The sequence below is a fragment of the Bos mutus genome, chromosome 24 (assembly GCF_027580195.1).
Source record: "Bos mutus isolate GX-2022 chromosome 24, NWIPB_WYAK_1.1, whole genome shotgun sequence".
NCBI lineage: Eukaryota > Metazoa > Chordata > Mammalia > Artiodactyla > Bovidae > Bos > Bos mutus.
This window is the reverse complement of record NC_091640.1, coordinates 7,119,840-7,135,485: the sequence shown is the minus strand read 5'-3', so window position 1 is coordinate 7,135,485 and position 15,646 is coordinate 7,119,840. Positions and strand designations below refer to the sequence as shown.

General features: G+C 44.5%; 1 protein-coding gene across 9 annotated transcripts in view; it reads left to right on the top strand.

Annotated features, from left to right (window-relative positions):
- The window catches only part of SOCS6 (suppressor of cytokine signaling 6), a 119,603-nt gene that overhangs the window by 45,618 nt on the left and 58,339 nt on the right, over window positions 1-15,646 (top strand). For 8 of the 9 annotated variants that reach the window (XR_011462517.1, XR_011462519.1, XR_011462516.1 and 5 more), the window contains exons 3-4: window positions 4,199-4,395; window positions 8,950-9,064. The gene's annotated coding sequence lies outside the window, so the exon portion shown is untranslated. Of the gene's footprint in view, window positions 1-4,198; window positions 4,396-8,949; window positions 9,065-13,080; window positions 13,289-15,646 lie in introns of those variants that run through there. The other variant, XR_011462522.1, reaches the window with a different exon arrangement.

Genomic DNA, 15,646 nt, shown 5'->3' with positions numbered 1-15,646 from the left:
ATAACGTACATATACATCTTAAAATGTTGGCATCTTGCCAACAGGACCATAGATGTTTCCAGTTAAAATTTTAAAATGAGAAAAAAAGAAAATTGTCATTGTTGATGATTCTATTTGCGTAGTCTAGACTCTAGAGAAATATAGGTTATTGAACATCAGGATCACATAGAAGCTGCTGAGCCACTTTCCCCACTGTTGTGTTAGGTGAGGAGGAAGTGTTTCAGAAGAACAGAGTAACTAAAGCTCTTTGTTTCTGTAGAAAAAAAAAAAAAGTAAAGGTGACAAGTGAAAAATAAGGAGAGAGTAAGAAAGTCAGTGTTTTTATTTCTCTCTGCCTTTTGAATCCCACGTTACCAGAAAGACTTGTTTTAAAACAGTAGTCCTCAAACTGTGTTAAGCGTATGGATTAAGTCTAGAGGTAAAGTACATGAAAACTATTCTAAACTATGGAGGCATGGATATTTTAAGAGAATCATTTCCCAGATTGTCAAGTGCTGTGTCTGTTGTTGTTTCCTAAAAGTGATCTGCTTGAGAACATGCCATGATGGAGGTGCTGTTCTGGGCAACGCCTTCACAGCTGTTCTCTGCTACTCCACGGCTACAGGCTGCGGTAGAGACCATTCTCCACACTGCTCAGTCACTCAGTCGTATCCGACTCTGCGATGCCATGGACTGTAGCCCGCCAGGCTCCTCTGTCCATGGGATTCTCCAGGCAAGGATACAGGAGTGGGTTGCCATTTCCTTCTCCAGGGAATTATCCTTACCCAGGGATAGAATCTGTGTCTCCTATGTCTTCTGCATTGGAGGTGGATTCTTTACCAATATGAGCCATCAGATCAGATCAGATCAGTCGCTCAGTCGTGTCCGACTCTTTGCTACCCCATGAATCGCAGCACGCCAGGCCTCCCTGTCCATCACCAACTCCCAGAGTTCACTCAGACTCACGTCCATCGAGTCAGCGATGCCATCCAGCCATCTCATCCTCTGTTGTCCCCTTCTCCTCCTGCCCCCGATCCCTCCCAGCATCAGAGTCTTTTCCAATGAGTCAACTCTTTGCATGAGGTGGCCAAAGTACTGGAGTTTCAGCTTTAGCATCATTCCTTCCAAAGAAATCCCAGGGCTGATCTCCTTCAGAATGGACTGGTTGGATCTCCTTGTAGTCTTCTGCAAGAGTCTTCTCCAACACCATAGTTCAAAAGCATCAATTGTTCGGCGCTCAGCCTTCTTCACAGTCCAACTCTCACATCCATACATGACCACTGGAAAAACCATAGCCTTGACTAGACGCACCTTTGTTGGCAAAGTAATGTCTCTGCTTTTGAATATGCTATCTAGGTTGGTCATAACTTTCCTTCCAAGGAGTAAGTGTCTTTTAATTTCATGGCTGCAGTCACCATCTGTAGTGATTTTGGAGCCCAGAAAAATAAAGTCTGACACTGTTTCCACTGTTTCCCCATCTATTTCCCATGAAGTGGTGGGACCAGGTGCCATGATCTTCATTTTCTGAATGTTGAGCTTTAAGCCAACTTTTTCACTCTCCACTTTCACTTTGATCAAGAGGCTTTTGAGTTCCTCTTCACTTTCTGCCATAAGGGTGGTGTCATCTGCATATTTGAGGTTATTGATATTTCTCCCGGCAATCTTGATTCCAGTTTGTGTTTCTTCCAGTCCAGCGTTTCTCATGATGTACTCTGCATAAAGCCTAAACATGTTTACATGCATATAATAATGTAAACACCTGGATAATGATTTCACCAAAAATTGGGTATAATTTTTGGTTAAGTCATTGATAAATTGGTAGAATGGGGAAAGGAGGATTGGGTAGGACGTGAATGTGTGGGCACAGAGAAGAGTTAAATCTTTGTCTTAATCTTAAGGCTTAAACAAGAAATTCAGAAATAGGGTATACTCATAAAATACTTTAAAACAGATGTTGGCATTCAGATTGGAGGTTGGGTTGTTGTTCAGTCGCTCAGTCGTGTCTGACTCTTCAAGACCCCATGGACTGCAGCTCTCCAGGCTTCCCTGTCCTTCACCATCTCCTCGAGTTTGCTCAAACTCCTGTCCGTTGAGTCAGTGGTGCCATCCAACAGTTTCATCCTCTGTCGTCCCCTTCTCTTCCTGCCTTCAATCTTTCCCAGCATCAAGGTCTTTTCAAAGGAGTCAGTTCTTCTCATGAGCTCCCTGACAGGAGATTGAACGTGAGCGCCTTGCTCTGGAAACGTGGAGTCTTAACTATTGGGCCACCAAGGAAGTCCCTGGCTATTTATGTGGGGCTGAATGTTGACTATGATGTATAAGTGATCACTTAATCTCATGTTCTTTGTATTTTTTTCCCTATAAAATGGCAGTGATTATTCTTTATCCCACCCCACCTGGGATATTGCAAAGACTGTGTGCCTAGTCCCTCAGTTGTGTCTGACTCTTGCGACCGCGTACACTGTAGCTTGCCAGGTTCCTCTGTCCATGGAATTTTTCAAGCAAGAAAACTGGGGTGGGTTGCCATTTCCTCCTCCAGGGAATCTTTGCGACCCAGGGATTGAACCCAAGTCTCCTGTGTCTCCTTCATTGCAGGCAGACCATTTCCCTGATGAGCCATCAGGGAAGTCCAATGAGTTGCTATTAAAAACAAAATTGCCAATCTTTCTGGAGGTGTTTCCTATATAAGAAAAAATTCTCATTATTTCTTTGGCCTTTTTTTACAAAAATATATCTTTATTTTAAATATTTATTTGGCTGTGCCAAGTGTCAGCTGCAAGCATGTGAGCTGTTTTAGTTGTGGCATGTGGGATCTAGTTCCCCGGCCAGGGATGGAACCTGGGCCCCCTGCGTTGGGAGCGTGGGGTCTTAGCCACTGGCCCACCAGGGAAGGCCCTCCTTGGTCTTAATAGCTGTGTCTGTAGGGTAAGTCAGCACGTTCTCAATGAAGAGGGTGTTGTGAAATTCCTTCCAGAGAAGGCTGGCATTCATTCTAAATTGACCTGGAGGCTGAGGAACTCTGGAACTGTTCCAGCAGGTTCTTATTCTTGCCAGGTAAATATTTCCATGAACTACAAGCTGTTGAAACTGGTTGTTCATGGATTTTGGCTATTACTGTTGCCAAGTCTTGAGTTATTTTTGTGTTATATTTTTAGAACCTCTATGATTTGGTAGGTCCCAATGCTAAAACTGTGGACAAAGCAATGGCACCCCACTCAGGTACTCTTGCCTGGAAAATCCCATGGATGAAGAAGCCTGGTGGGCTGCAGTCCATGAGGTCTCGAAGGGTCGGTCACGACTGAGCGACTTCACTTTCACTTTTCACTTTCCTGCATTGGAGAAGGAAATGGCAACCCACTCCAGTGTTCTTGCCTGGAGAATCCCAGGGACGGGGGAGCCTGGTGGGCTGCCATCTATGGGGTCGCACAGAGTTGGACACGACTGAAGTGACTTAGCAGCAGCAGCAATGCTAAAACTGAGTCACTATTGTTCTTTTAGGTGTCCTGTTAAGAAAGCACATTTATTGCAAATTTGATAAGATGTTTAGCGGGAGGTGCTTCTGGATTGGTTTGTGATTTAGCATCATGGGGGTCCCATGCTCTTTTCTTTCTTTATGTTTCCGTTTTTTTTTTTTTTTTAATACTTTTATTTATTTATTTTGGCTGGGCTCAGTTTTAGTTGCAGCATACGGGATCTTTCGCTGTGTCATGCGAATGCTTTATCTAGTTCCCTGACTAGAGATCGAACCTGGACCCCCTCTATTGGGGACACGGAATCTTAGCCACTGGACCACCAGGGAAGTCACATTTCCTTACGTTTCAACATCTGTCACAGGTTCAGGTTTTATCCTCAGGTGGCATGCTTCAAGGCCACCAGGTCGTTGCCACACCCACAGACAGCAGGTCTTCACGCGGCCAGGTGTGAATGCAGGAAAGGAGGGCTGTCAGGGTGGAAAAGGCCACCCTTCCCACACACCCATCTCCTGTATCCACGGAGAAATATCTTTCCCGGAGGTCGCTCTGCCTACATCTCTCTGGGCAGAGGGGGTCTCATGGCCTCCCTCCCTGAACCACAAAAGTGGCTGGAAAAGGAAGGATCTCGCTTTTTTGGCATCTGCATTTGGAGGTGGGCGAGGAGAAGGGGTGGAGAACTGCTGACCAAAGCATTTGTTGCAACTAACCCGCTCCCTTTATTTCTCTCCCTTCTACTCTGTTTACAGACGGCATCATCTGACAACAGCCTCCCCTGCTCGGGAAGGGACTCGGAGAAAGTTACGACGGTGGCTGCTGACACTTCCTATCGAGCATGGAAGAGTGGGGTTTCCAACCTGGCTACGTGAAAGGCGATCAGGTCCATTTAAATCGCCTTGACGTTTACCCAAAGCACCACCAACTGTGCACGCTGAAGAATCGAGGGGTAAAGCTCTACAGCTGGGGATCTTTCCCTCTTAACTGCCTTGTGAAGGGGGCAGGCAACCGTTAATGCTGCTGATTTTATAAATAATGATGAGCAATTAAAGGGGAGTGCTGTGTGTGTCTGAGTGCTCAGTCGCTCAGCTGTGTCTGACTCTTTGCGACCCCATGGACTGTAGCCCGTCAGGCTCCTTTGCCTATGGAATTTTCCAGACAAGAACACTGGAGTGGGTTGCCATGCCCTTCTCCAGTGGATCTTCCTGATTCATGGATCAAACCCACATCTCTTGCATCTCCTGCATTGGCAGGTGGATTCTTTACCACTGCATCACCTGGGAAGCCCCAGTTAAAGGGGTAACAGTTCAGATTCTAGGGACCAGGTGTGAACAATTTCATTTCTAGGCTCTGAATGACCAAAGGTGCCTGGACTATAAATTTTCTGCCCAAAACATGTTTGGTATATGTTCATGGACAGCTGGAATTCATCTGAAATTCATGGGTCTGACATTTTAAATCACTGTTTCTGACTTCCATGCTTTTATAGTGAAGTTTGTATTTTGTTGGCTCCAAACAGTTGAAGAATGGCATAGGATGACCTTGTCATTAGGCAATATACAGCACAATCAATTCTATGTGTTCCTTCTAAAATAGTTCCCAAGGATAGGAAAGTAGGAAGCGTATCCTGGCATCCTTATCCTGGGTGTTCGCTCTGTTTTTATTGTAGTCAATAAAATATTGACTTCAGCAGCTCACCTTGCAAGAGGAGTGTGATGGACTTTAGAGGACTTCCCTGGTGCTCCTGAAGCAAGGGGCCCGGGGTTTGATCCCCCGTCAGAGAACTAGGACTTCCCTGGTGGCTCAGACGGTAAAGCGCCTGTCTACAATGTGGTAGACCTGGGTTCAATCCCTGGGTTGGGAAGATCCCCTGGAGAAGGAGATGGCAATCCACTCTAGTACTATTGCCTGGAAAATCCCATGGACAGAGAAGTCTGGTAGGCTACAGTCCATGGGGTCGCAAAGAGTCAGACATGACTGAGCGACTTCACCATACTATACTATACAGAGAACTGTATTGCACAAGCCACAGTTCAGAGCTTGCATGCTACACTAAGGATCCCGCATGCCGCAGTGAAGATCAGAGATCCTGTGTGCCACAGATAAAGCACAGTCAAATAAAAAATGTAAAGTGGAATGAATGAAGAAGACGTGGTGTGTATATATATACATATATATATGTATATATATACAATGGAATATACCTCGGCCATTGAAAAGAATGAGATAATGCCCTTTGCAGCACTGTGGATGAACCTAGAGAGTGTCATACTGAGTGAAGTAGTTAAGTCAGAGAAGGAGAAATGCAGTATGATATCCCTTATGTGTGGGATCTAAAAAAAAAAAAATGATACAGATGAACTTATTAACAAAACAGAAAGCGACTTACAAACTTAGAGAACCAACTTATGTTCAGGGCTGGGGAGGGAAGGGGGAGGGATAGTTAGGGAGTTTGGAATGGACATGTGCATACTGCTGTATGTAAAATGCATAGCCAACAAGAACCTATGAATGAATAACCAACCACGACCGATTTGTTTGTGAAGGGTTGTCACAACTGATTTTAATGAAGCATGTAGATAGTGGTAGCTGAGGACTGTCTAAAGGTTGAAGATCACCTGTGAAGCTCATCACAGTCTGTTTTTTCAGAGTTCTGTCAAGACGGAGTCAGCTACTATTGCACTCCTGCAAGAAACTCAAGGGTTCCCCAGTGGCTCAGCGCTAAAGAACCCGCCTTCCAACGCAGGAGACTGGGGTTCTATCCCTGAGTTGGGAAGATCCCCTGAAGGAAGAAATGGCAACCCACTCCAGTCTTCTTGCTGAGACAATCCCAAGGACAGAGGAGCCTGGCGGGCTACCGTCCATGAGGTCCCAAAGAGTCCGACATGACTGAGTGACTAAACCACAATGAAGAGACTCAAAGAGGTTTGAGAGGATGATTTTATAGAGTAAAAGGAGGACATTTCAAACAGTCTTTGGTCGTTGTCCTATTTGGGAGGGATTGTCCTCTAAGGTGGGGTTTTTGGAAGTGGTAGGAGTGGGTAGTGGGTGAGGAGTTTTCAGAATGACTTGCAAACTTATTTGACAGTCTTGAATCAGTTCACTGTTCTTAGGCTCATGGGGGGAAGTCTTCTCATGCATAGGCCGTGGGAGTGTTCCTGTCTCAAATGAAAGGATATCTGGTCCTCTGCCTTGGGCTCTAAGTCCAGCCTAAGCCAACGCTGCAGGATCATTGCATCAAACCCCAGTGTTCAGCATATACCAGCACCTGGCATATAGTGAGGAGTCAATAAGTATTCATAGAGATGCATGCTAAGTCTCTTCAGTCGTGTCTGACTCTTTGTGACCCCATGGACCGTAGCCCGCCAGGATTCTATGTCCATGGGCTTCTCCAGGCAAGAATACTGGAGTGGGTTGCCATGCCCTCCTCCAGGGGATCTTCTCAACCCAGGCATGGAACCCTTGTCTCTGGTATCTATCTGCATTGGCAGGTGGGTTCTTTACCACTAGCTCCACCTGGGAAGTCCATTCATAGAATATGCAATCGTATTTTATAAAAAAGGGGATCTTTCTCCCAACATTTCACTGTAAAAACTTTCAAATATAAAAGTGGAAAGAGCTGTACAGTCAACATCCAAATCTCCACCACCTAGATGCTATAATTAAAATGTTACTGTGTTTGCTTCGTCAAATATCTATCCGTGTTTTCACTCCAGGGGAGGGATTTTCATATGATACATTTGATTAAGCTAATGAGAAAACAAAGTTTATAAACTTACTTACATGAGGAGAGTTCCTAGTTCAACAGAATAATCAGCGATAGCTCCAGAAATGTCTTAATTGCCCTTAGAAACCATTACTGTTTGCCAAACATGAGAGGGGCTCAGTTCCCATATAAGGCTTCCGGTGTACATGGACTTTAGGCAATGAAGGTGCTAAAGGTTCCTTTTTTGATAGTATTACTGAGCCAGAATTTACCTAGTCCTTAAGTGAAAGTGAAAGTTGCTCAGTCGTGTCCGACTCTTTGCGACCCCATGGACTGTACAGTCCGTAGAATTCTCTAGGCCAGAATACTGGAGTGGGTAGCCTTTCCCTTCTCCAGTCTTAAAAATGACTTTTATGGGAGAAATGCCAATTAAAAAAAAAAAACTACATGGGATTTTAAGTTTAGTGGTGCTGCTACAATCAGTGTTTGTCATATGATTTTTTTTGAAGATTCCATGAAATGCTATGGACAGGGGAGCCTGGCGGGGTCGCAGAGTCGGACACAACTGAGCACGCATGCCCTTGCAGCTTAACTCACAAATGAAAGTCTATTTGTGGGTTCAAAGAGACAAGTAAAAGTTGAATATGCCTGCTGCCTCACAGCCTGTTAGGAGGCCAGCCGTCAAGATATGTTTGCTTGTTTTTTCCTCGGTTGTGTATTTTTTCTTGAAAGTTAATGTGTCTCTGCACTACTTCTCTCTAGCGCTAGATGTCTGTGTGCTATGAAAAGTCTAGCATACAGCCTCTGACCAGGGAGGGGAGGAGCTGTGGGCATGACTGAGGGTCAGTGCAGACTTTGAGTCCAGAGTCAAGTGCTTTGAGTTTGGGTTCAGCCACCATCCTTCATACTGGGGGCAAGTTGGGACTCACCTGGTGACCCAGTGGTTGAGAGCCCACCTGCCAATCCGGGGGACACGGGTTCTATCCCTGGTCTGGGAAGATTCCACTTGCCGAGGAGCTACTAAGCCCATGCCACAACTGCTGGAGCCTGAACCTCTAGAGCCTGTGCTCTTCGACAAGAGAAACCACAGCAGCGAGAAGCCCGCGCACCGCAAGGGAGAGGAAACCCGTCTGGTGCAACTGGAGAAAGCCCGCACAAAGCAATGAAGACCCAGTGCAGCCAGAAATAAATAAATAAAATAAAAAAAATAGTTGGGGCAAGTTATTTAGCTGCCCTGAGTTTCAATTTCTGCATCACGGAATTAATTTAATCCATGCTGAAATCACCTCCCCAGGTTATGATCAAGATGAGTGTAAGATGCCTGGCTCCTATTGACAATAGTCAATACTAGTTGTCATCAGTTAAAATGTGGTAAAAATTAGATACTTAGGAGGAAATTAAAATATATTGGTAGAATAGAATTCTTAGTTTTGAGCTGGAAGGGACTTCAAAAATCCTATCCCTCTGACAGGCTTTTGTTGTTCGGTCGCTCAGTCATGCCGGACTCTTTGTGACCCCACGGACTGAGGCACGCTAGGCTTACCTGTCCTCACCATCTCCCCCGAGTTTGCTCAATTCATGTCCATCGAGTCGGTGAGGCCATTCAACCTTCTCATCCTTTGTCGCCCCCTTCTCCTCCTGCCTTCAATCTTTCCCAGCATCAGGGTCAAAAAAGAAACTGAAATCCAGAGACATTAGATAATTTCCCCACAATAATCACTGAACTTATCCTAGAATAGGGTGAAAAGTGAGGGCTTTTAAATTCGCTTAGTTAAAAAGCTCTTTCCACTATAACAGGGAATCCTGATTTGAGGACGCTGAAGACGGCCTCCTGCACCGTGAAGAACACAGTCCTCGGAGACACCCAGGCCTGAGTCCACATCCGGACGTCAGCTCTTATCATGTGGCCTGGGTGAGTTACACCTCGGTTTCCGCTCTGTAATAGGGTCTTGTAATCCTACCAGAGGTGGCTGTTCTGAGGTTAGATGAGATAACAAAATAAGACACATCACACTGTGCTTTGGCATATAGTGACAGGTTCCCCATTATGGCAGCTGCTGTCATTGAAAAGCAGGATGAGAAGGTGGAGAAGGAGGAGGAGGAGGGGTTTAAAGGGAAGAACGCATTCCCGAATTCTCATAAGGGATTGTGGAAGACGTGGGTCCTGAGAAGACTGTGGTGCTTTCAGGGTCATTAGAAGGAAAGCAGAGACCAAGTGGGAGGATGGGAGATGAGATGGAAAGGAGAGCAGAGAGCAAGGATGTTGATGGAAAACAGCTGATGGTCGTCGAGCATTTCTGTTCCTTTCTGGGTTCTTGCCTTTGTTTAGAGACAGATGATCCCAGACATGGTGCAATTTAACTCCACTGCTAGGCTTGCACCAACAGCCTTCCACCTCACTCCTGTTCAAGCAATTACTTTTTCTTGATTTCTGTGCATGCGTGCATGCTAAGTTGCTTCAGTCGTGTCCGACTGTTTGCAATTCTGTGTACTGTAATCCGCCAGGCCGCTTGGTCCCTGGGATTCTCCAGGCAAGAATACTGGAGTGGGTTGCCACGCCCTCCTCTAGGGGATCTTCCCCACCCAGGGATCGAACTCATGTCTCTTACGTCTCCTGCACTGGCAGGCGGGTTCTTTTAGCGCTACCTGGGAAGCGCTTCTTGACTCCTACCTGAGCTTAATTTTTTTTTAGGACTTTATTTTGTATTGGGGTATAGCCGATTAACAATATTGTGATAATTTCAGATGAATAGCGAAAGGACTCAGCCATACGCATGCATGTACCTGTTCTCCCACAAACTCCCCTCCCAATTTTTAAAATTTCATGGATCCAAACCATTGTCTCACCAGGCTGTTTTGCAACCCTCAATGTGTTATATTGAATAGCTATGTAAAATGTAGGCTCAGAATAAGCTTTTTGCTCAATATAGAGTGGTGGTGGTTGTAGTGGTGGTTAAGTCGCTTCAGTTGTGTCTGGTTCTGCGACGTGTGTTTTGAATTCAGGTTGTAACCTTTATGATAGCTGGGCGAAGTGGACAGACTGTTGGAGTCCACAAGGCAGGGAAGTGTCCTGGTCAGGAGCACCGGGCTGTAGAAGCATCTGTGATGATAGAAATGTTCTTCATCTGCTCCGCCCAGTGGAAGCCACGGGCCATGCATGGCTATTGAGAACTTGAACAGTGGCTAGTGCCATTGAAGAACTGAAACCTGTAATATGGTTTGATTTTAATTAGGTTAATTAGTTTATTCTATGGGGTCGCACAGACTCGGACACGACTGAAGCAACTTAGCAGCAGCAGCAGCAGCAGCAGTTTATTCTTAAAACTTTATTTTGTTGAAGTATAGTTGATTTCAGCACAGTTCAGTTCAGTTCAGTCACTCAGTCGTGTCCGACTCTTTGCGACCCCATGAATCGCAGCACGCCAGGCCTCCCTGTCCATCACCAACTCCCGGAGTCCACTCAAACTCAAACTCAAAGTCCATCGAGTCAGTGATGCCATCCAGCCATCTCATCCTCTGTCGTCCCCTTCTCCTTCTGCCCCCAGTCCCTCCCAGCATCAGAGTCTTTTCCAATGAGTCAACTCTTCGCATGAGGTGGCCAAAGTACTGGAGTTTCAGCTTTAGCATCATTCCTTCCAAAGAACACCCAGGACTGATCTCCTTTAGGATGGACTGGTTGGATCTCCTTGCAGTCCAAGGGACTCTCAAGAGTCTTCTCCAACACCACAGTTCAAAAGCATCAATTCTTCGGCGCTCAGCTTTCTTCACAGTCCAACTCTCACATCCATACATGACCACTGGAAAAACCATAGCCTTGACTAGATGGACCTTTGTTGGCAAAGTAATGTCTCTGCTTTTGAATATGCTATCTAGGTTGGTCATAACTTTCCTTCCAAGGAGTAAGTGTCTTTTAATTTCATGGCTGCAATCACCATCTACAGTGATTTTGGAGCCCCCCAAAACAAAATCTGACACTGTTTCCACTGTTTCCCCATCTATTTCCCATGAAGTGATGGAACCAGATGCCATGATCTTAGTATTCTGAATGTTGAGCTTTAAGCCAACTTTTTCACTCTCCTCTTTCACTTTCATCAAGAGGCTTTTGAGTTCCTTTTCACTTTCTGCCATAAGGGTGGTGTCATCTGCATATCTGAGGTTATTGATATTTCTCCCGGCAATCTTGATTCCAGCTTGTGCTTCTTCCAGCCCAGCATTTCTTATGATGTAGTCTGCATATAAGTTAAATAAGCAGGGTGACAATATACAGCCTTGACATACTCCTTTTCCTATTTGGAACCAGTCTGTTGTTCCATGTCCAGTTCTAACTGTTGCTTCCTGACCTGCATATAGGCTTCTCAAGAGGCAGGTCAGGTGGTTTGGTAGTCCTATCTCTTTCAGAATTTTCCACAGTTGATTGTGATCCACACAGTCAAAGGCTTTGGCATAATCAATCAAACAGAAATAGATGCTTTTCTGGAACTCTCTTGCTTTTTCAATGATCCAATGCGTTAATTTATGCAGTACAGCACAGTGATTCAGTTATACATGTATAGACATTCTTTTTCATATTCTTTTCCATTACAGTTTATCACAGGATATTGACTATAATTCTCTGTGCTGTTCAGTAGGACCTGTTGTGTATCCATTCTATATGTAATAGTTTGCATCTGCTAATCCCAAACTCCCTAACCACCCCTCCCCTACCCCACTCCCCTTTGGCATAATTAGGTTAATTTAAAATTTGAATACGGCCACATGTGGTTAACGGCTACTGCATGGGGCCGTGCAGGAAACGCGGTGCAGACGGTCAAGCACGAGGCCAGGGTTCACATCCCAGCCTTGTCCTCGCTGGTCTCTGCACTGCTCAGTCCCGAGGTGTCTTCATCTGTCAGACCTCTGTGAAGACCATGAGTCAGTAGATGAGGTCAATATATGGAAAGACATGCATTGAGCCAATATATGGAATAAGTCACTATATGGAAATGAATCAGTATATGAAAAGTACTTAAAACAATTCTTCCCTGGTGGCTCAGTGGTAAAGAATCTGGCAGGAGACATTTGCCAAGAACCCAGTACAGGAGACCTGGGTTCAATCCCTGGGTCAGGAAGATCCCCTGGAGAAGGAAATGGCAACCCACTCCAGTTTTCTTGCCTGGGAAGAACCCACAGATAGAGGAGCCTGACAGGCTGCAGTCCATGGGGCCACAAAGAGTTGGACACGACTTAGTGACTAAACAACACTTAAAACAATACCTGAAAATATCATATATGTATATGATGCTGACCCAGGGATCAAACCCAAATGTCCTGCAAATGGAGAATCCAGGTGTATTCTTTACCACTGAGCCACCTGGAAAGCCTATGTAACTAACATACAACACTATATTAATTTTAAGTACACATAATGACTTTAAATGGCAACCCACCCCAGTATTCTTGCCTGGAGAATCCCATGGACGGAGGGGCCTGGTGGGCTACAGTCCACGGGGTCGCAAAGAGTCGGACGCGACTGAGCAACTTAACTTTCAGTTTAACTTTCAATGACTTTATATTTGTATATATTATGAAATGATCACTCCAATAAGTCTAGTTACATTCACCACCATATATACAGAATTTTTTTTTCTTGTGGAGAGATCTTTTAAGATTTTATAACTTAGCAACTTTCACATATGCAATATATTATTGGTAACTATAGTCACCAGGCTGTATATTTTATTTCCATGACTCTTTAATTTTATAACTGGAAGTTCCTACCTTCTGACTCCCTTCATCCATTTTGCATCCTACTTTTCCAGCCCCTTCCTCTGGCAGCCACCAATCTGTTCTCCATGTCTGTGAGCTTGCTTTTTTTTTGTGAACTTATGTTTTTTTTTTTAGATGCTACATATTAAGTGAGATCATATAATATTCGTGTTTCTCTCTTAGACATATTTCGTTTAGCATAATGCCCTCAAGGTCCATCCATGTTGTTGCAAACAGGAAGATTCCATTGTTTTTTGGCTGAATAATATTCCAGTGTATGTGCCACGTTATCCAGCCATCCATTGGAGGACACTTAGGTTGCTGTCGTGTATTGGCTATTGTAAGTAGTGCTTCTAGGAACACAGGGGTGCGTATGTGTTTTCAACTTGGTGTTTTCATTTTCTCTGAATAAATACCTAGAAATGGAGTTGCTAGATCATATGGTAGTTCTGTTTTTAATTTTTTGGGGAACCTCCATCCTGTCTTCCGTCGTGGCTGTATCAGTTTACATTGCCACTTGTAGTGCACAAGTGTTCTCCCCCCGCCTCCACATCCTTGCCAAAAGCTGTCATTTCTTGCTTTTTGATAATCGCCATCCCAAGAGGTGTGAGGTGATATCTCATCACCTCGTGGCTTGTATCTGCATTTCTCTGACGATTAGTGATGCTGGGCATCTTTGCATGCACCTATTGGCCATCTGTGTGTCTTCTTTGCAAAAATGTCTGTTCAGATCCTCTGCCTGTTTTAAACTGGATGGTTTATTTATTTATTTTGCTGTTAAGTTGTATGAGCTCTTTGTATACTTTGGATGTTAACCCCTGTCAGATATATAATTTGCAAATATTTTCTCCCGCCTAGTAGGCTGGCTTTTCATTTTGTTAATGGTTTCTTTTGCTGCACACAGTGCCATCAACAGGCTCCATGTTGGACACCGAACAAGGTAAAAGACCGGACAAGAGCCTATGACTCCTGCTCTCATGAAATTTATAGGGGTGTGTGTGTGTGTGTGTGTGTGTTAGTCATTCATTCGTGTCCGACTCTGCAACCTGATGAATAATAGATTGCAAACATCAACTTTGGGGAAAGAAAACTAGACCAGAAAGAAATCTTACAGCAACTTGTGTACAGTAGCCTTTAATAAAACAAAAACTTCCTGTAAAATCTTTACTAGAAAAATAGAGATTTGGTCCCCTAGTAGCCCCCAGGAAAATAGATGTGCAGTGTGTATTTCCCATTATGACACTAAAAGCCCTTAAATTGGGTGTTTCTGTTCTATCACAGAACTAAGAATGTAGACATTGATGAAGCCCCTCACTGGGGATTTATTATTAAAGTGTTATTAGATCAATAAAAATCTCTAAAATGATTTTGAAATGATCAGAGAATGGGAAACAAAAAAATATAGTTGCAACATTATTTGGATTATGGGAACCAGGAAGTGTAATTAGCTATAAGTAGAAGTGAAATACAGGAGATGAATATTATTGCTCAAGGAAAATATAAAACAAAAAGGTACAAAAAAACATACAAAGCACACAGCCCATGTGCTTTGTAAAAATTATTTTATTGCAATTGCTAAGGTACATTAGTTTATCTGTGGTGCTTTATAAATATAATAATAGCAATGCACGTGTGTGTGTTCAGTGCTGTTCGACTGTTTGTGGCCCCATGGACTGTAGCCTGCCAGGCTCCTCTGTCCAGGGGATTCTCCAGGTAAGAACACTGGAATGCGTTACCATTTCCTTCTTCTGGGGATCTTCCTGACCCAGGGATCGAACCCACATCTCCTGCATTGGCAGGTGGTTTCTTTACCCTGTTGCCACCTGAAAAAAACAATGATAGAAAGTGAGAGATTAAAAGAACAACAAACGAAACCCAAGCTATCTTCGCTGCCTCATTTTTATGATAGCTACACTTTTCCTAAAAGATATTTGAAAACATCTTATGATAATTAAATTGTGACAGTGAGGAAAGGGCGTGAGGAAGGTGCTGGGGGGATTTTGCAAGTGATGTAGACTCTTCCCTCCAGGCTGCGTCCCAGGTATAGTTCAGATCCCTAGGGCTATGAACACCGGCCTATCTAAGAGCAGTTTCCTTAGACAAACTGCACATAATGCCATAACAAGCTAAGTCAAACAGTAGCAAGCGATACTTTATTTAGGCCAGCCGGGTTCCATCGCTGGGTGGCAATCACCCTGACGGCTTTGTGGAGAGTGGAGGGGGACTTGGGCCGGGGTGATGGACCGGTTTTGGAACAGGCACACAGGATTGAAGAGCCAGCTGAAACGATGCACGGTGTAAACAGGAGTAGGAGGGAGCCGGCCTTGTAAAGATCCTTGCATTGATTTCCTTTCCTGGGATAGAAGATGTGGGTTGCAAGGCTTCCCTGGTGGCTCAGATGGCAAAGAATCTGCCTGCAATGCGGGAGACCTGGGTTCCGTCCCTGGGTCAAAAAGATCCCCCGGAGAAGGAATGGCAACCCACTCCAGTATTTTTTTTTAATTAATTAATTTATTTTAATTGGAGGCTAATTACTTTACAATATTGTGGTGGTTATTGCCAGACACTCCCTCCCCATCGCATCCCTCAGGGTTGTCCCAGTGCACCAGTTTTGAATGCCCTGTTTCATGCATCGAACTTGGACTCCAGTATTCTTACCAAGAGAGTTCCACAGACAGAGGAACCCTACAACCCCTACAGTCCATGGGGTTGCAAAGAGTTGGACTTGACTGAGAGACTTGAGAGAAAG